Genomic DNA, 20539 nt, shown 5'->3' with positions numbered 1-20539 from the left:
CGGATAGAGAGGCAAAGCATAAGAACATGAGAAAATTTAAGGCACGCCAAGATCCCAGGCTCTGGAAATTAGTTTCCCACATGCTCCACAAAAAGAGCACTCACACCCAAAATCTGCTGCTTTGAACTTGGATTGCACACCATTTATTCAGCTGAATAACCACACTCAAGTCAGAGACATTACTTGCCTGAATATCTTCTACAGAAGGGGGCTGCAGAACTGGCTGACAAATAAACACAGGTATACAAAAAGCAATCTAAGGACACTTGATCTTCTTTAAAAATGCCTGATCTTCTTAAAAAGGCTAGAGCCCCAGACCAAGTCCCAAAGTCAACAACTATGTGATCAGAACCACAGATCACCAGGTCTTCAGTAGAGTCATGTCAACTGATCAGGGGAATCATCTAAATTCATTCATACCAAAGACTGTATCCTCCAGGCCCCATCAACTGATTGAGGTCACAATCTGAAAAATATTTCACTGGCTTAGAAAACTAAATTCTGCTCTAAAGGATGGCTTGAGCATTTAGGAGTATAAGCCTCATTAGCTTCCAGCAAGACTTCAAGCCCCAAGCACAAACTAATGCTCCATAAAACTCCAGCACAGAAGCACCACTGCTCCTGCTCTGCCAGTACTGGTCCCAAGTATGGTCAGCTGTTCTGGATGGAATCCAAACATGATGTGGCATTTGTTCTCAGCCCCATGCAAGGCAAAACGATGAGCAGTTCACACCCTAGAAAGCTTATGAGAGGCAGCCCTGAGATTGAAATCTCCATATGTAAACTTGCTTTCAAGTATCCCTCTAATTTCACTGGGGCAACTCACATGACTGAAGTTAAACCTGTGCTGAAGCCTCTGCTGGACTGTGGCTGGTAGAGCTTCTGATCCAGTTCGTCGAGGGGTCAAGGTGAGAACCCTGAACCGAAGCCAAGAGCAGGTATACAAAAACATATCCACGGATTTTGGCAAAGCTGAAGGACCAAGTGAGTCCCTTGGGGAAGGGTGACCAGCACCCAGAAGGATCTACTTGCCCGTTCCCTGGGCACTCTGCTAAGCCACAGCAGGTCTTTGGATGAGAGGCTCATTCTGAGTTCTTGCATTTCCATGTATAACTTAAACACACAATATTAAGGCCAAAATAATATTTATTGTCTTCTTGGCATTTCTTATCTGGATCTCTCACAGCACTATCCAATACTCCCAAGAAGACTTCGCAATATATTTCTATCACGTGTGGTCCAACCAACTTCCCCCCAGAAAAGCAGCAAAAAACAGGTATCATTTTACTTTGTCTTCACATACCTGGCCAGCTGTCCAAAACCTCTGAGAGACCTCACAGCTTTAAGCCAGAGGCTTGGGCTGTTTAACTCTACTGCCAGCTTGTGCATAGCGGGAATTTTCCACAGAGCCCTGTACCAGCAGCCATGGGCACACCAGTGCCACCAGTGCCATGGCCAGCAACAGCACAAGGCTGTCCCAGCTTCGCACTCCTCAGCCAGGGCTACTTTACATTCCACCTTTCATGCAACTAGTAAGAATCTGAAATCCAGCCACACACTGTTACATAGCCAAGAACAGTTTTCAGCAGAAGGTTTTTTTTCCCAGATTGCTATTGTTGTCATCCCATAGGCTCTACCTTAGCGCAGACTCGCTGGGCATTTCAAAAAGGCCTGTGGTACAGAAAGGCTGAGAACAGGATCTTTGTACTCATCCTAAGTTGAAAGGCTACAAGTAATTTCTAACAGCCTAAAACAGACAAAAAAGTCTAAGTAAATCGGTATCAAAACCTCTCTGAAACATACTAGTTGAAAACAAAACTAAAAAGCAAACAAAAACAAACTATGGGCCATATCGATGAGGAGGAGGAAGAGTTTCAGTACAGTTCAATTAATGGAACCTTATCAAAATCCTGTTTGTGCCTTTTTTTTTTTTTTTTTTTTGTGAGACACCTATTACACAAACACACACTCTTAATGCCTCGCCGGCTAGCACCCTGTGTATCCTGTGTATCCACATTTCAAGAGAGGCAGAGCTGCTCCCGGAGAAGTCCCTCCACCGGACGGCGCATCGGAACAAAGCGCTTGGGTGACGGATATCGGCAGGGTCCGTAAATCACATTTCTGGCAGCTCGACCTCAGCTGGGTCGGCATCTAACATCGTAAGGAACTCTGAGCGCTGCCGCTCCGTATAGGGGGGACCCTACCTGGGCAGAAGGCTTCATGGCTCTCCTACAGGCTGGTTAAAAAAATAATTAAAGCCTTTTTCTAAAAGCCCGGCGAGATGTCTGGCACTTAATGACAGCACCCGAGTTACCGCGTGTCTTCTCCGCTAACTGCCGGCACAAGGAAGGGAAATCAACCCCAAAAAAAAACCCCAAAAAATACCAACACGAACCCTAACCAACGCAAAAGCACCACCGAACCTCCCGCTGGAACAAAGGACCCCACCAAACCCCGTCTCTAAGTTATCTGGATTTACTTGCTCGCAGAGCACACGGATAACCCTCTTCCACTCGCAACAGCGCTGGTGCGATGCAGGCGCGACCCCGCCGGGTTTCGAAGTAACCTCGGCTCCCGCCGCCCTCCCGGGACGCGGCGGCGACGGCGGGCGCTGCTCGGCCGCTCACCTGCACCGCGCATCGCGCCGCGGCACCGCCCGGGGGGACCCCGCTCTGCCGCGGCCACCCGAGCGCGGCGGGGCCGGCCGGGGCAGGCGCTTACGAAACCCGCGTCTGCCCCTCGCCCGGGCGGGAGGCGTGGCGGGGGGCATCCGCGCCCGCGGCGGCCCCGCTCCCCGCCGGGAAGAGGAGGCGGGAGAGGCGCCCCCGCCGCTGGATCCACCGCGCGCGAGCATCGCCGGCCGCCCCGGGGGAGGCCGGGAGGGGAGCCCCGCCGGCGGGCAGCGGGCGCCCACTGACCTTGCCGCCATCCTCCGCCGCCGCCGTGCCTGCCCGCGGGATGGCAGCCCCGCGCCCGCCGCCGCAGCCGGCGCCTTCGCCCCGGCAGCCGGCGCCGCCCCCCGGTCCCCCCGCCCCGCCGGGGTGCGGGGCCGAGCGAGGCGTGGCCGAGGCGCCGGGGAGCGCCGGAGCCGCCCCGGACCCTGGTGCGCCCCACCGCCCCGGCCGGGGCCGGCCACTGCTCCGGGGCGGGTGCCGCTGGCTAGGCTGCCCGGGGGGGCCGGAGCGGGGCGGCCTCGCAGCAGCGGCAGCTGCGGACAGCCCGTGCCCCGCATGGTGCCACCCGGCCCCGCCAGCGGCGAGAGGGACGATGCAGCGGCCGGGGGGTTCCTCAGGGCTGAGGAAGGGCTCTGCGGCTTTAAGCTGCAGCGTGTTGTGCCACCTGGCCCAAGGTGAGGGACAGCTGCACCTGAGCGCATTCCCGGCGGGAAGGAGCGGTGCCTGCCCCGCGCACCCTGCGGAGGTGCCCCCGCGGGGAGCGCGGGGCTGTCGGACACCCCGCGCAAGGCAGATTCTCCGGTTCAAGTGACTTGAGGACCATTAATCTCAGCTGGAGGCTTAGAGCTGTATTAGTAGCGCACATTAAAGCGGTATGTACATGTGCTGTGTTGTCTTACCACAGCAGACTCAGGGCCAGGCGAGGGAATAAGGCCTCGTTTTTATCCACTGCACCAAGGCTTATGCTGGCAACAGAGCACAGGACCACAGACTCGTTTCTTCTCTCCCTGCAGAGAAAACAATCCTATTTCCATCAGCAGTAAAAGAAAAAATGCATATGTACCTCCGAGCGTGTCACATGGGATCAGTAATGCCAAGCGGCGAGAGCTACAAATGGCAACAGTAGGCAGGAGTCTTCACTCCTCATTGCCTCATCTTTTTGCATATCCAGTGTTTTTTGGGGGCAAACAGTTGCAAGTAGTGTGAACGCAGACCTGTAGGTTAACCAGGTGTCAGGTTTGTATAGAACACCCTTCTCCCCATATCCTGTACCTCCACACTGAAACTGTTGCCTAGGAAGGAGTAAGCTCTCTATAATCAGCTAAATAAATCATTTTCAGAAAATAAAATTCCTTTCCCCCTTCTTCACTGTACTGGGGCTGTTTGCAGCGCAAGGTCTCCAGCAAGCCAGGCTTACCACTAGGGAGAGTCTGTAATGCATTCACTAGTACAACTCCAGGTTCTGCCATAAATATTTAAAACTCAATTACCATTCTCACAATGAACGTTTGAAGCAGATTTTTGCATCCCACAGTGCTTCTTGATGCAAAACTTCCTAATGAAATAATTGAGATAACACAGGAGAAGTCAAATGGGTCAAATTTCAGCCATCAGTTTGAGTCTGGTTCCCCCTTCATGTCTGTCTCTGAAGTATTAGTCACTACCATCTCTGACCTCTCACGATGTATTTTACACCACAGGCATCATTTTAGCACATGCAGCTGACTTTCGCTTCTCTGTTGATCAGCTGGAAGGACTGTGTGAAATATTTTGCCGATCTCCCCTTCCCCCCTCCCATTGCCCAGCTGAGTAATCTGAAGAGCAAACATCCAAATTGCTTCTTCTGAAGTGTCCCTTAAAGGAACAGGGGCCTCCTGCCATCCTTCCCTCTGCTCTCGGGGATGGGCCGTGGCCCATGGCCCCTGATGTGACCCACACCTTCCCACCACGGCCACTCAATGTTCTTCAGATTTTGTTCAGAAAAAGCCTTTGAGATGCTGAAGAGGGGGGCTTTTTTTTTTACAATTTAAGAAGGTGCTTATGCCAAATTCATATCAGACATTTGTGTAACATCGAGTCTTTGAAGAGACAGATGAGGTTTGGAAGGCACAATTCCTTACTTGCCTCTGTGCACCAAGTCCCTACCCTTCCAGGGGTCATTTTCCCCTTTCTTCCTCAGGGAACAAGTGGCATCTGGTTCCTACAGGCACTGCTATGGTACCAGATCTCCATGGACTCAAGGGAGGAAAATGCATTACAGAATGGAACCAAATGTCCCTCCAACTCTGCACTGGTCAGCCGTCCTGCAGATTATGTCCACCAGTAAAAGGCAGGGGGGCTATACAGATGTAGAAAAAGATCATGCGCTTGCAGAGGTGAATCTCGCAGTGCAGTGTTGAAGAGCATTTACACAATGACTCAATGGCATTGCTGTTGTTGCTGCTGTGATTGTATCATTACAGGAGAGTTAAGCCAGCTCAGCTGAGACCAGTTCACCCCATACACCCCCATCCAGGTTAAGCAGACAGCAAACAATCAAGTCTTTCAGATCCCACATGCAAATACAAGGTCCTGGTCTAGAGGGGCTACTGTAGATTTTAGCATCTGACTCCCTCTGCTGAATGGATTCCATGCACAGCTCCTGGCAGAAGTGCTACCAGAGAGATGCAGCAGATGAGGGGAACTGGAAAAGGTAATTACTCCCAGGAGGATCCCTGGATTGCCGCCATCGTCCCCAAGGCTGCATCTGTTAAGAGTAGAGTCTGTATAAGTCTCTTGGGAGGAACTTGAAAAGTTCACAGCAATAGGCTTGGGAAGGAAAAAAGAAAGATAAATAGATTTCATCTTCAGATTGCTTCACATGGTTTATTTCGATAAAACTTTTCACTAGGAGACGGTTTTGTAAAAGGCAGCAAGTTCTTTGGTACTGCCCTTTTCAGTTCCTACCTGAATAAAAAGGATAAAAAGGGTTCATCCAGTGCCAGAGGCATCAAAAGACAGAGGAAGGGCATGGTTGGATATGGGGACTTTTTTTTTCCCCTACTGGTTTCTTCTAACAATTTTAATTTTTACATCATACCTAACAGTCAATGAGAACAAACTGCTATCAGATGCACTCACTCAAGCATACCCAGTACTGGGAAGTGGGAACACCTATCATTGACAGAAATAATAGGAGCAATCCCTGCAAGTGCTGGGGTAGCACTGGGATATCATAACAAAGGTAGCTAACTCATGGTTTCTCCATTATGATCACCTAAGAGACCTCTAACGCACAATATGTATGTAAGACCTCAGTGTCAAACTTTCAGTTCCAGGAACAAGTCACCAAATAATCATAAAACCGAATGGTTCTATGGGAGCTTGTGAGCATTTTAAAAATAATCAGCACATAGGGGATCCATTCCTTTTCATTTTTGAGTCAACACTGAAGGTTTAAATCATATTTCCAATGTTTATTCTGTTATTAAAAAAGCCTAAGAACTCTTTTAAGCCCAGTTTCCTAGAGAAACAAAATTTATATTACCCCACTGTGTATCCTTCTATCTTCCTGTATGCTTTCAGCTGCTTTTGAAACTGTTGGCAGAGGAGAAGAAATCAGACAGCAACGTCCCTAATTTTTGTTGTTGTGTATTAAATCATTAATGGGGCAAAGAAATCATCTTTGAGGGTAAAGAAGATGGGGTAAAGAAGATTCTTTGAACCCTCCCCAAGCAAGAGGCAGGGAGAGTTCAGCTCTTTTCCCTTCAGTGTGGCAGCCAGCGAGCACAAATGCATGAGACAGCAGTACCTCACCAAACTTCATAATATCCCCTGCTCAGGTAACATCTTTCAGTGGGAAAAAATTAAGACTTCTATGATTTCAGAGCTCTGGGACTAAGGGGAGAAAATTACTTTGACCATTAAAATTGCTACTGAGTCAAGGCCTGTCAAACCCCACACCTTGCACAAAAGCTTCGCAGAAAGCTGTTGCCTAAAACTGTGAGACAAAAGTACAGCCCATAGCAATTAAAAAAGCATCTATAGGTGGAAACAGCTTCAAGCCCTGCTGATCACAGGTAATTGTCACTTCTCATATTGATACCCTGTGATAAAATTACAATGAACATTTTGGCTCATTGAAATCTGACAGGCTCATACACATTCCCTTGTTCTCTTCCGTAAAACTCTTCTTTATTGTATGCTTGAAAAGATTCAGCAGAGTGCTTTTACAGGTCACTAACCTGAAAACAAGCACGTAAAAAGGATGCATTTTTGTGGTAACTCCATTTAATAAATTGCTGTGAAACCCCAGTCTCCCTCGAAAAAAAACTCCACCCTAAAGTTAATAGGAGAGCCTTCACCCCTTCATTAAGATTAAAGGCTTCAAGCAGGAGAAGATGGTCAATGTGCCTACCTTAAGAGAGCAACAAATTCTCTATTCACCAGTGTGCCATTCAGCCCACTTTTTGTCCTTGGGTTGGATACAGAAATTTGATCAATAATTTTCTCCTGATAGCAATATTTTGTAAATGCTTGTCTATTAATTATAACTTTAATAATGAATCATGGAATCATAGAATCATATAACCATAAAATGGTTTGAGTTGGAAGGAACCTTAAAGATCATCTTGTCCAAACCCACATTCCATGGGCTGGGACACCTTTCACTAGACCAGGTTCTCAGAGCCCCATCCAGCCTGGCCTTGAACACTTCCAGGGTTTCCACAGCATCTCTGGGCAACCTGTTTACAGTGCCTCAGCATCCTCACAGCAAAGAACTTCCACTGAATTTCCAATCTAAACCTACTCTTCTTTACTTTGAATCAATTCCCTCTTGTCCTGTAACTACATGCTCTTGTAAAAATCTTTCTCCATCTTTCTTGAAGGCTCTCTTCAGGTACTGGAAAGCTAGGTCATCCTGAAGCCTTCTCTTTTCCAAGGTGAACTATTCCAACTCTCTCAGCCTGCCTTGACATATCAGGTGATTTAACATCTGTAAGTACAAAATGTAGGAAAGCTGGTCCTTCAGTACCAGCTTTGAGCCTTTACATTCAAAGGGGAGATGTCCCTGGAGGTAATTCACAGCAGAAATCCATACTCTGAGTCACCTTCTTGCTGTCTGGACTAATCTCCCTCCACAGATAAGATTGGGGGAAAAGCTTCCTGCACTGAAGTTTAGTGCCCAGAGATAGGCAGTGCAAAGAGCCCCCTGAGGCTCCCAATCTTGAGAATCACCTGGGTCTACTGACACACCCCCCCTTTGCTTCCTTCAAAGCGGTGGCCCAGACTCCTCTCAGTGAGTCACCTTGGAGGAGCCACAAACTCTGTATCCCACCAACCACGGTCCCACCTCTGGCACGGTGTCACTGCCTGCCTCTGGGCAGCATGTGTAGATGTGCCTGAGATGTATTACCCATGTTGTCAGCACAGCATAACCGAGGTGGAAGGGAACCTCTGCAGATCCTCCTGTCCATCCCCCTGCTCAAAGCAGGGGCAGCATCAGCTGGGCACTCAGGGCTGTCTCCTGCCGCATTTGGAACATTTACTGCCAGTACAGAGAGCTGGATAAACACACCAGGGGTGCTGCCGCAGCAGTTGCTCTCTGTACAGTCCTGGATATTGTCTCTGCTGCTGCAGCTGTCACAAAATGAAAGGGAGGGGTTGTTTATAAGCTCTGGCAATTATCTCCAGAGCTGCACTTTTCTCTCCTCTTATCCCATCACAAGGCGATATTTAGAAAAATATCTAATCTTTGTTTTTTACTGTACTGAGTCATGCCTGTATCTTCTTAATAATTAATAGTTCACTGTATATTTAACGAAAGAGAAAACATATGTGAAAAATATTTTCACATCAGTGAATTTCAATTACCAAAGCCTGATTATTTTAAAAACCCTAACTCTTCCTTTATCCAAAGCAACACTGAATTCGTTGGTGGGCACTAACTATATTGGAAGTCCATTAGCTAGACAGCCCCTCAATCATCCATGTTAATTCATTCTCCTCTGAAGTAGATGAGTTTTAAGAGAATTACAGTCCTCATATACAAACAGCACCACAAATAAATGGCATGAAGATATTTCATCATAATTTACTAAGTGCAACAACTACTTCACTATTCAGGACTTGCATACTAAAAGCATCAGGACAGCCCTTTGGCACCAGCTCTACACAATAAATGCAGGTAGTCCTATTGCTGACAAAAAGCTCAATTAAAAAGAAAATTGAGGTTTCAAACATAAGCATTTAAAATTAGAAAACACCCAAATTAAGGCTGACTGTGCAAATCCTTCCTGACATAACCACATGCTTCCATTACACAAGTGCATGCTGCTTTTCACAGCATCCTGGGCTTCCCTTCAGTTGCATGGGATCTCAGAAGCACAACCCCAGCTTCCTGCTCTCCAATGCCAACCTCCTCTGTCATCTTCCCCTGTGCCACCACCCAGGTTCCATGTCCCAGGCTCCCTGTTCCCTCATTCCTGGTCTCGAGTCCTGATATGCCACTTTCTTCTCTTCAGCACCATCTCCTCCATTTTCCTTGTCCAGATGTAACCCACATTTCATCCCAGCAGTTTCCAGCCTCAGTTTCCAACCCCAACTCCCAGACCAGGTTTCTTACAGTGAGGCCCAAGTACCTTCTCCACTCCAAGTCTCCAGTTCCAGTCTGTCACTGCAGGCTGCTTTAGTCCGCCAGTTAATGCCAACTCCACAAACAAAGGCCAGGTCCCTTCCTCCTCATTGCTTGGGATCCAGGCGATCACTGACACAGAGCACAAGTCTCCATGGCTGTACCAGGAGGCACCAAGAAGAGCATTGCCAGAAACCTCCTACTCAGTCCCTGCAGCCACAGACAGACCAGAGCACAAGTCTCCACAGACTAAAACATCAAAGAGAGCAGCAGCCACACTTAGAAGCCTCTGCCAGGAGTGTGCAAACTGCGATTTTCCAAGAATTTATAATTTAGCTGAATCTGGGTATTTTTCACAGGAGCCAGAGTTGAGTTGCACCACTTTTTTTTGCTCTTGCATTTTGGAAGGGGAATCACAATCAGGCAGTGATTAATGCTATGTAGAAAATCTAGTTTCAAGTATTCAGTCTTTCACAGGAAAAAATGTCATAGAAAGAGCTGAACAGCCAGAAACATCCCTCCAGAATCAGACTGAGGTATTCACCTGGCATAGAAAATGTTAACCCAAAAGATTAATGTTTCAACAAGTTACAGAAGACGAAAAGAAAAAAAAAAAGGGATGCAACTCAACACTGGCATTAATTAAAGCAAACTGAGTAGAAGAAAGGTTATTTTCTCTAGCCTAGCAGAAGTACCAGATATATTATCCTCAGGATACTAAGAGTCCACAGTTCACACTACAGGCCTTGACAAGATGAAATTGCACTGTGTAAACACTTTAGATATAGTTCATTAGGACCATTAGGATCAGTCACCAGGTTCAGGGTGCTTTACACCCTGTGACTGGTGTTATAAACCCTGTGGTTACCCCAGGAAGAACACCCAGCCCGTGTCCAACAAAGTCCAGCAATCATCCAGACATCGTGTCTGTCATGATGTACTTTAGCAGAGAAAATAAAGTGAGGTATGCAAGTCTCTGTGTTTATGCAGACTTGTTTTCTTGACTTTTTACACTACACATTTCCAAGCCACTGGCTGATCTTTCCAGCTCTTACCCGCAGGACAAGCTGCTCTGAAGCATCCTCAGCTGAGTAACTTTACTCACTCAGTGTTAACAGAATGAGAACCAAGGCCTAGAATTTCAGAGCCAAATATGAAGCACACACAGAAAAACAAGCACACTGAGATATTTATGTGCTGGGTGCTGGCATGGCAGTGACTGCACTTCATCCTGACACTTCCTGAAAATTACATCATTTATCATTTAACACTACAGCTGCAGATTCCCCACCGTTTACAATGAAATAAGTAGCAGAGCTCTTCAGGAAACCCCACGGATTTCCTGGGATAGACAGTATGGCTAGTTAAGTACATGAGTATATGAAGTAAATATTTTTTTGTTTTATTGGGGCTTCTGAAAATGAAAGCATCCTGTCTGTGCCTCGCAGAGGGGAGGGCATTGTGGTAGCCATTAAACAAATCAAAACCAATGCTGTCCCTGCCAGACCTGCTTGGTCAAACTACACTGGTTGATGATAACCTTGCACAGCAGTCTTTCATTCAGGGCTTCATCCTGCAGTCTTTACACCCCTGGAAGAAGCTTAAGGAATTTCAGTGGTGTCTAATTTGAAATTTATTTCTGCAAGCAAATGTCTTCAGGACACACCAGCCAAAGCAGACACATTCAAACCTATATCAGTGTGTCCAAATCTGGGGGACTACATTGCTGCTCAATGTCCACATGGGCTCCTGTCTCCTGCCCTGCCAAATTCAAGATGATTCTGAGGGAATTTCTGCAGTCACAGAGCTTCAAAACAGTCTTTTCCCAGCCTCACTCAGTTAGTACGTGCTTTTTCAAACAACCTGCTTATGGTCTGAGAGAATAAGCTTCTTATTAAGTTCATAGATCAGTCTCATTAGTACTCACTCTTCTAGAGCTCCAGTTAAGCATGTTCGTGTTTTCTAGAACAGCACTGCTTGTATCTCACATAAGATTGCTGCCAGAAAATAAGTGCAGAGTTCCCAGTTCAGACCTGCGAGCTGCAAGGACTTCCTTAAATCCATATCTAATGTCAGTCCTCTAACATGGTAGCTCTTACATTTAACTCTGACTTAAAAAGAGGTGTTCAGAACCCCATTTTCATACCTTCCTTAAAGGAGTACAGATCTCCTTACAAATGTGGCTGAAGGGCAAAAAACTGCCTAAGTCTTATTTCTGAAGTCAGATGGGACTTACACCCTTAAAGCTTTTGAAAAATTTACTATGTTGCTGTTTGGGCTGAACAAAAATTACCTGTGAGAAAGGCTTTTCTTTTCAACACTCTTTTTAGGCTTGGAAAAGGCTTACTCAGGAAAAGAATTAAAAAGATTAGGCTGTTTTTCAACTTCACAACTTTCCCAATTTTTCCAGATTCTCTGAAGAGGCCACTGGGTGCTGGTGGGTGTGACTTTCAGGGCTGTGAGCCTTGCAGGGCCACACCAAGTCCCACTAAAGTGAGTGATGGAGTTTCCATTGATTATAACAGGATTTGGAGGGTCCCATACAGAAGCTGCTCTAAATCTAGGAGAGCTGATGTTCCCACCCACCTGTCTGCAAGGAGTGAGCACAGGACATGCAAGGAGGAAGTAAAATACATTTCTCTTTTTTGCAAGGAAAGTTTGCCTGATTCTCATTTATTTCAATCCCAGTATCTATATTTCAGCATTAATAATGGACCAACCTGCACAAGGAGCCCATGGAAGCTGCCAGGTTTCCACCAGGGAGACTCGAGTTTGGCTGCCCAAGGCAGAAAGGAGCTTTGGAAAGTGCTTTGTTTGAAGTTGAAGCGTTCAAAACTGTTTTGCACATTCATCATCCTCAAAGAGAAGTGCTTGGCTGCCCTCCATGGAGGGAGGGGAATGTGCAGCAATGGGACCCTCAGCAGCTGCCAGCAAAAAATAATCCAGAAGAACTATGAATAAATAAAATACATTTTGCTAGACCTAATATTACACAGCTTTCTTCATGTTCTCCCTCTAAAGCTGTGGTTTCCTTCCAACCATTTCTGGTTTTAGTTTTTATCATTGGTTGTTGTCTTCCTGTCTCTCTTCCTTTAAAGCCTAAACTATGGTTTTCTCCTTACCTGAAAGTTTCCCCTCTCCATTTCTTAATTTCCTACTAATTTCTCTCTCTTAATCTTCTTTTAAAACCATTCTGATGCAACTCCACAATAATCTCCAAACCTCTTTTATATTACTCTTTTCTCTGCAATGTTTCCTTTCATCATCCTCTTCCCAAATTTAACAAAGATTTGCCTATGTCTGGCAGAACTCAATTCCATTTTAAAGTCAGAAGTGTTTTGCTTTCTCTGAATATGTTTCTACACCAGTGGTGCTGGTGACAGATGAGAAAACACAGATTATCAACTGCACTATATCAGAAGTGGAAAAATCAAGTGGTCTACAGGCTCTGAACTCAGGATCATCATCTTTCAGGCAATGCCTGAATGGAATCATGAGAGAGACCAAATTCAGCAAACTCTTTTCTTGCTTGAGATGTCACCTTTCTTACTCATCATAGCTGCCTTAGGCAAATTGGGCTGCTCTCCACAGGACTCTCACTGGCCCAGATAGTTTCAATCTTGTTCATTGTGGCTTTATCAAAGTTAGATCGGGAAGCATAATTCTCAATGCTAGGATTTTATTTTATTCTTTCCACCTCATGGCAAATTAATTCCTTCCCTGCTGCTATGAAGTGCTGCTATGAATGAGCTCCTTAACCATCCTCCTCATCCTTGCTGTCTTATAAATGACAGTATCCTGCTCCATCCAGATCCAGCCCCAGCCAGCTGGTTCTGTCCTTTAATTTATGAGGAAAACTTCTCTGATGTGCAATGGTGGCACCAGGAGACTGCCAGGTGGCTTTTGGCAGAAGTGCTCGACTGGACAAGGAGGACCAAGCTACAAATTTGAGGTGAGGAGGAGCCCACCTCTGGTGCCTTGGTCCTGCTTCTCTCAGTGCAGCCAATCCTTGCCTCGCACTAAATTACTTCTGAGCTCTGGAAAAAGCTGCAGTTGCAGGCTGCTGCTTGCCAGAGCCTAATGCCAAAGTCCTACCTGTCCAGACATCCCATATAACAAGAAAGTGCTGATGGCAGCATGACAAACCTCTCTTTGGAGCTGATGCTGTGTAGTCATGTCTGCAGCTGAAGCTCCAGCACAGCCTCACCAGCGGGTTGGTTCTTGTGAATGCTATTTTAAGGCAGAGGGGGTGCAATGGTGTTGCCACAGCATGAAAAATTAAATTTAAAATAGTGAATATTTACAGAGCAAGGTTATTCTGACTGTCTGAGTACATGTAGTGCATCATCTCATTTCATTCTGCCACCTGTAGGCAAGAAAAGTGTGCTATGGCATAGGGTTCTGCATATGGACTCACCGGTGTTTCCTACAGAACTCTCATATGCTGCTAATCACTTCTGGGATGTAGACGTTTGGGGTTTTTTGTGGAATAGTATCAGAGGGAGAGTCTCCGTTTAAGAGCCATGGCTGCTACTTGTCCACAGATGTTTCTGCATGCTTATCAAGATCGATAAACAGCGACAGTCACTCCCCAGTGATGCACCCTCGCCGGCAGCGATTGCTCTGGGTCTGGAAGTTGTCAAATCTCTGTTTATCTGCTGATGGCTGAACTACTCTTATCCCGAGTGTGCCTCTTTCAGGAAACATCCAGCAGAGTACTCACGCTGGCCAAAAATCTAATTGCGCTAAGCCTTCATCTTTTAATGTTGCAATACTGTAGCAGCTGCAGATTTAGTTTAAAAAAAAAAAAAAAAAAACCACCAAAACCCACCACAACAACCCCTAACCTGAACCTGTTTATCACCAGATAAAGTCCCGGCAGTCTCGGCCAGGTCTCCCTGTGACTACAAAGAGGTGTTTCACTCACTAACCTGTCTTCAACGTCTCTCCTGGCTTCTTTCCTCCGGGCACCATGTGGTAGCCTGGGATCTGGCTGGGATGTTCCCTCCGGAAGCTGATAGTAATCATGGTCTTTGCCTCCTCATCCTCTCCCTCCTCTGTGAGTCATCAGGAATCACTCCCAGTCTTTTGTCTCTTTACTTGGGTGTCATTTGGCTGTATTCATGTTCCTCGTCTTTCTGCTCTCAGCCCTTGATGGCCTAGGTCTTTGTTTGTCCCCTGTTCTAACTTGTCCTTTGTTTGAGGAGCTGTATGCAGGGGAAGGGGAGGGGGACCTGTGATGGTGACAACCCGCTAAACTGAAGATTTTCTCTGTCCTTAGAAGGAAAATGCAGCAAAACCAAATTCCTGTTCACCCTATTGCCATACTTTCCTTTGTCCCTTTTCTCATCTTCCCTCCATCTGGGAGCTCCCAGCTCACAGCAGCTGGTTGTAGCCTGGAATGGGTGGTTTTCTCCAAAACTGAAGCAAAGCCCACCTGCATTGGAGGACGACCATCATAACAGAAATGTCACCAAAGTAGAAAAATTTGGATGAAAGGGGAAAAAAAAATACCAGCATTGTATCCCACACATGAAAGTGCAGAGTAAGCAGTTGCTGCCCTATAAAGCTTGTTTAAATACCCGCGGTTTTGAGGGAGTTTGGTACCAGCTTTGGCTTGCACAGCAGAACTGCAGGCCAATGCACATTCATCACTCTAATTTTATACAGCTGCATTATTTTCACAGTTTATGGTGGCACCATCTCATTTATGAAGTACACACTGCAGTTACACATATGGCTGTATTATTTTAGGCACTGAAAGTTCAATTAGGAGTTTCACTGAGCTAAGACTGTCAAAACAGCAGCAGGAGTACACACCGCGTTGTAGCTGCCCAAAATTTATATATGTTTATGCAATAAATACGTCGCAGTTTGTGTGCTACAATTTGGGTCACTGGTTCTAAAATAATACCAGAAACACCAGGTGAAATTCACTGTCGCTGACTCAATTTCAATGACTGTGGCTCCAGCTCTTCATTTACACCTGGGATAATTATGGCATGATCATGGGTCACAGAAACACTTCTTCTTCCCTGCCCAGAGGTGTCATGAGACAAAACACTGATGCGAGCAACCGGGTCTCTTATTCACAGACCAAGCCTTTAAGTACAAAGTCATGTTCTCCCCATTGCCCAAGCAGGAGGGTGCCAGAAGCTGGCCTTTGAAGACATCTCTGTCCATAATACTTTATTTGAGTCATTTGCCAGCACCATAAGTGATCTTCCCCATTAAGAAACAGTTTCCTAGGGAAAGATGGGCAGGATGGGGAGAAGGAGAAAAATGCCACAAATTTCCTGGGTGATTGTGCTTGCTGAAAAATGTGCCAGTTTGCATGTCGCTGATTTACTCCTGGTGCATTAGTCATTAGGGAGGGTAAAACCACAGTGATAACGGAGGTGCTATCGGTGCTGCAAACAGACTGCAAACTCTGCTTTAGTCGACATCAGTGCTGACTTTCCCCAGCATTTGCATGCTAGCAAATTTAGCAAAGAGGTGGCTGTTGTTCAATGTTATGAGAAAGAGCTTGGTTCCTCCCAAGCACTCGTAGTGCTTCTGAAGTGCTGACCTTTATGCAGGTGCTGAGCAGTAGGAAACTCTGAAAATCAACTTTTCAATGCTCCAGTTTCACAATATGCAAACCAGAGAGAATAAAAACTACCTTCAGGTGCATTCAAAAGCTTGTTTATAGTCTTCCAAGCTTTCTTCAACCCCTGCCTGGAAGGTACCACTGAGACATGAAATGCAGTGAAGTTTCCTTCAGCTCCTATGGCTGGTTCTGGTACAATGAGAAGAGGAAGTGGCCTCAAGGCACCAAATCCAAATTAACAGATGTTTATAACAGTCCTGTCTTCCTCCTTGCTCCACAAAATAATGGATCTATCCTTATCACCATCCCTTACACATGGCCAAATATGAATTTAAATAGGAAAATACTTACAGCAGGAAATGAAGACTTGTTGTGGGACTCGTCAGCCTCTGAGCACGTTTTCTTTCACATCCTGACAGCGCCTGGCATAAATTCAGCTTCTGACACACAGGGGAAAGTATACCTTTTTTGCTCTACTTTTTTGCAGTTGTCATTAATTTGGCTCGCTTTCCCCTGCAGTAATGTTGACAAACACATTGCTCATGGTAGCATTTCAGCAAGCCCATTCAGGCAATTTATGTTTCAATATTTACAGACAGCATTGCCTCATGCCAATTTGATCTTTTTGTAATGAATATGTTTTGACTTGAGACAGAGTGGGAACTTGCTTGTCACAGCCACTGCACCTGAAAGTTTATACCCCCAGTTCCACACTATAAAGAAATTTATTAACCCCCATATTATGTGGTTTTCTAGGTTTAAATTGGTGTGTTTCCTTCCTGTTCTGCTCATTGACTCATTTCCTTAAATCTGACTTGAGCTTGCTATTGAGTTTTAGCCTCAGCACACCAGTAGTGGCTGTAACACCCCCAATTCAGCAGGAAGAGAGGTGACAGCAAAAGACAAAACATTTTCATTACTTTCACGAGATAGTACAAATTATTATTTTCTGATAAGAGACAAGGAGAAAGAACAGTGGACAGGACAACCAGGAAGCAACTGAAGTATTTCTTTCAGAGGGAACCTTACCTGTCACTCCAGTGTCCAAGCAGGTCTTGTAAACGCCACAGAAATGCTGACCTGGATTCACAGAGTTGTCATCAATTCTCTCTTGTAGCTGAACGTGTTTGAATGTGCTTTACAAAAGAAGAACAGAAGCCAAGAGTGCTTTTTTCAGGAGCTGAGGAAATCAAAGAACAACTGCTTTTCTCCTCTATCTTAACAAACATTTAAGGTTTCTGGTACTCATTCTGTCTGGATCACAATGAATATTTTCCTTAATATAAGTTCCTCTACTTTTTTTTTTTAAGTGGATTAAACATTTATGATTTTAATCCACCAGAGCACAGATTTCAACAGCAAATGTGATCTTGCTTATCCATGCTCAGGCAGATATTAGCTCTGAGAGAAGCCTTTGAGTGTAAATACCAAGGATACAGCAAATGTTCTTGATTCAAAATTGTTTTAAAGCCAGCAGCTCTCTGCTCCTTTATATCTCGTCCATGATTAAAGAAATGTTTTATTGAATGCTTGCCCCTGGCTCTCTTTCAGCAAGGTGAGAGACCCATTCCCTATTCGTGAGATGAAGCACATTGTTGTAGGAGTGGCTGGTTATTTGGTGTCAGCTGGGCTGTGCCCAAGCCTCCAATGGCTCAAGCACAATTTCCTGCCTGCAAGTGCACCTATTTAGACATCTAACTACATGATCTGCAAGGAAGTGCTGTGGCTCTAGTTTTTTTGCCAGCACTTCAGCATAGCTTTAAAAATGAACTGCAGGCACCCTACTTGATACTCACATTTAATTGCACCTGAACTGTCAAAACGCAGCCTTTGATCAGGGGCAAGTTTCAAGCTCTTGCTTGCAGTTAAGGAGGATGTTACAGGAAGCATCAGGCTGCATTTGCAAAGAACCCAGATACTTTAATTCATGGAGAATTTGTGGGTAAAGACACTATGAGAATGAACTGAGATCCTGCCATTGGGACAAAGCTTTAGAAGTCCAGGACTCACACATAGTCAGGCCTTGATAGTCTTTGGCCTTGGGCAATTCTTTTAGCCTCTTCTGCTCCCCTAAAAAGATAATGTGATAACACCTCACTTCCCTCACAGGCCTTAGTGTGAGCTCATTACTTAGTGTCCTTAAGATACTGTGTAGATAATAAATGCAAATGACAGCAATGGCCAAATCCTAGTCTTATTTATCCCAGCCGATATTACAGTGAATTGAGGCGGAGCCAGGGAAACCCCGAGGAAGACTTGGCTACAGGCGCAAAGCACCATGACTGATCTGTCTCTGCAGAGCTCGCTGAGGAAGCTTCTTAAGGAAGCTTTTCCAACCAGCTCTTTGGCCTCAGCTGGCACAGAAGCCCCATGCTTATTTTATTTTGTTGCTGCTTCTCTTTTAAATTGGCTGCCAAGGACTCAGTACTCCTGTCTATGAAGCCAATGGGCTTTGGCTTGTGTTGATCTGGATGATCTGCAGGCAGAGCCATCTCCTCAGGTTCTGCAGTGCAGGAGGCATCACTTTGGGGTAGGCAAAGGTGACTGGGAGCCACCTGCATCCAACTCAAACTCTGTGGATGAACCAGCACCGGTGTGCAGAAACAAGCCCCAGAAGAATCCCTGTGAGGCTGGGGTCACCCAGACTGGCTGCTGTAGTCATCAGGTAACAGTCCACCCTACAAAGAGAGCAGCAGAAAGGCAGGTGTGATGGCCAGGTTCATCCCTTCAAGGGAAGCAAAAATGGGATACTCTCCATCAGCTGAGTGAGGAGGCTTGACTTCTGAGCAGTCCTCTCTCTATTTTGGGGACAGTGGCACTGGGTCAGGCAGGGTGAGGGGTAAGCTCCCCCCGCCCCAGGCAGCTGGAGCACTCTGCAGACACCCACCAGCAGCACACATCCAGGCCCCACTTCTCCTTCTGGGGTATTTTGATTGCAGTGAAAGGCTCAAGAGACAGAGAGGGAAAAGCTTGTTCTATGCTAAGTTGACATTTGAATTGCGAAATGCTTCTAATAACTTGCATCTTAAGGAGGGGTTTCATCTGATCAGCATTTGGATGAGTCTGATACTGAATGACATGGTATCCTATAATACACCACACCTGAGATTATTATTATTATTATTATTATTATTATTATTATCTCGGGGTCTTGGGAATCCAATCAAGAAAATATACATGGTGGTTTTATCTAGCCTAGACTGTGCTAAAAGAAGATAGAACTTACTGTCCCTTCTGCCTGTTTAGTGAGAAAGGAATGTCCTCTACATGCTCTTTTGGGAAAAAGGAAAAAAAAACACAAAAAAAAAAAAAAAAAAAAACATGAAAACATGTTCATTATACTGACTCACTCATACATCAGAAAATCAAGGGAGACACCACTAAGGATCAAAAGCTTGTCATACACACAGCTGTGAACTTACTAGTGGGGTAAAGGATTGTTTCCTCCTTCTTTCCTAACCCCACAGTCCCTGTCTGTCTGGTCCCTGCCTCATGCTGGGAATAAACACATTCCCAGACGCAATGGACAAAATAGGGTTTATCAGCTGCCCCAAAACTGGTGTGATGGTCCAGCTCATGGAAAAGCCTCAAAGAATAAAACACACATACAAGCAAAGGTATGGTACATATCATACCGAAACATGTCCAGGCTCAGGCATTTCTCTGAGTCATGGATGCACATGACTTTTGGGTTCCATGGACCTGCCCTTTGCATGTGCTTCCTGGACCATGTAGCTGCCTTTACACAAATCATGCAACAGAGAAGGAGCAAAGCACGAGCAACAGCCAACAACAGTATCATTAGCTTATCAACCTTGATTAATGGAGGTGAACAGCTTTTTATGGCAGGCAAAGTATGTAATAGTGGCCATCTCAGGCTTTGTGGTGATAAATGGTATTTTCAATACCAACACTATGGTTTTCCAGGGGTAACCTCTGATACTGAGAATAAATATGCCTTTCTGCTTGTGGCAGGGAAGGGAGCTGGCAGAGCCATGCCAGAAGGGCTGCCCACGTTCCCCATGTCTCCCACCAGCCCTTCTCACACTGGCAATCAGGGTGATAGCAGTAATTCACCTCTAGCCTGAGATCCAAGAGCCTGAAAGTCACAAGTAACATTGTCCTCACCTCCTGTGCGTCACCAACAGCAGTGGTGCCTCAGAGAGGGGAGGGGAGCAGTGATGAGGTTGCATGGAGAAGGACAGGGAGGGATGCCTGTGGAGAGGAGCACTCGCAGGGTGGCATCCATGGCACTGCCAAGCCATGCTCAGCACTCTGAGCTCACGGGCTACCAGCAGCACCACCACTCCAGGGAGAACCAGCATCCCAACTGTATTGCTTCCTGTGAGGCCAGCATATGGGAAAAAATCCCTCAGGTAGGTCAGTGGGACAAAGGTTTTCTTTTTCTGATGATTCTGAGAAACTTCTCCTTCAGGTAGACTGGGGTAAGGTGCCATCTGTAGCCACTCTGTGCTAGCAAAACACTTTGATGATGCAGGTTTCCCCACACTGGCTTTGGTTAAAAGCCTTTAAAGCTCTTGCACACTTCTGTTGCCCTAAGGGAGAACTATCACCTAAAAGTCTGGCACTTTATATATCAAAGGATGTCAAGAGTAAAATTAAACTAGATGTTTTCATAAAAGAGTATCATCTTAAAATCCA

At 45.9% G+C, this 20539-nt stretch overlaps 1 protein-coding gene across 3 annotated transcripts in view; it reads right to left on the bottom strand.

Annotated features, from left to right (window-relative positions):
• Positions 1-17015, bottom strand: part of RNF152 (ring finger protein 152) — a 57710-nt gene extending 40695 nt beyond the window's left edge. The window contains exon 1 of one of the 3 annotated variants that reach the window (XM_030943902.1): positions 16907-17015. The gene's annotated coding sequence lies outside the window, so the exon portion shown is untranslated. Of the gene's footprint in view, positions 1-2479; positions 2550-2918; positions 2970-16906 lie in introns of those variants that run through there. The other 2 variants (XM_030943901.1, XM_030943903.1) reach the window with 2 other exon arrangements.
• Between the last annotated feature and the right edge of the window lie 3524 nt (positions 17016-20539).

The sequence above is a fragment of the Camarhynchus parvulus genome, chromosome 2 (assembly GCF_901933205.1).
Source record: "Camarhynchus parvulus chromosome 2, STF_HiC, whole genome shotgun sequence".
Lineage (NCBI taxonomy): Eukaryota > Metazoa > Chordata > Aves > Passeriformes > Thraupidae > Camarhynchus > Camarhynchus parvulus.
The sequence above is the reverse complement of the archived record's forward strand: the minus strand, read 5'-3'. Positions and strand labels throughout refer to the sequence as shown.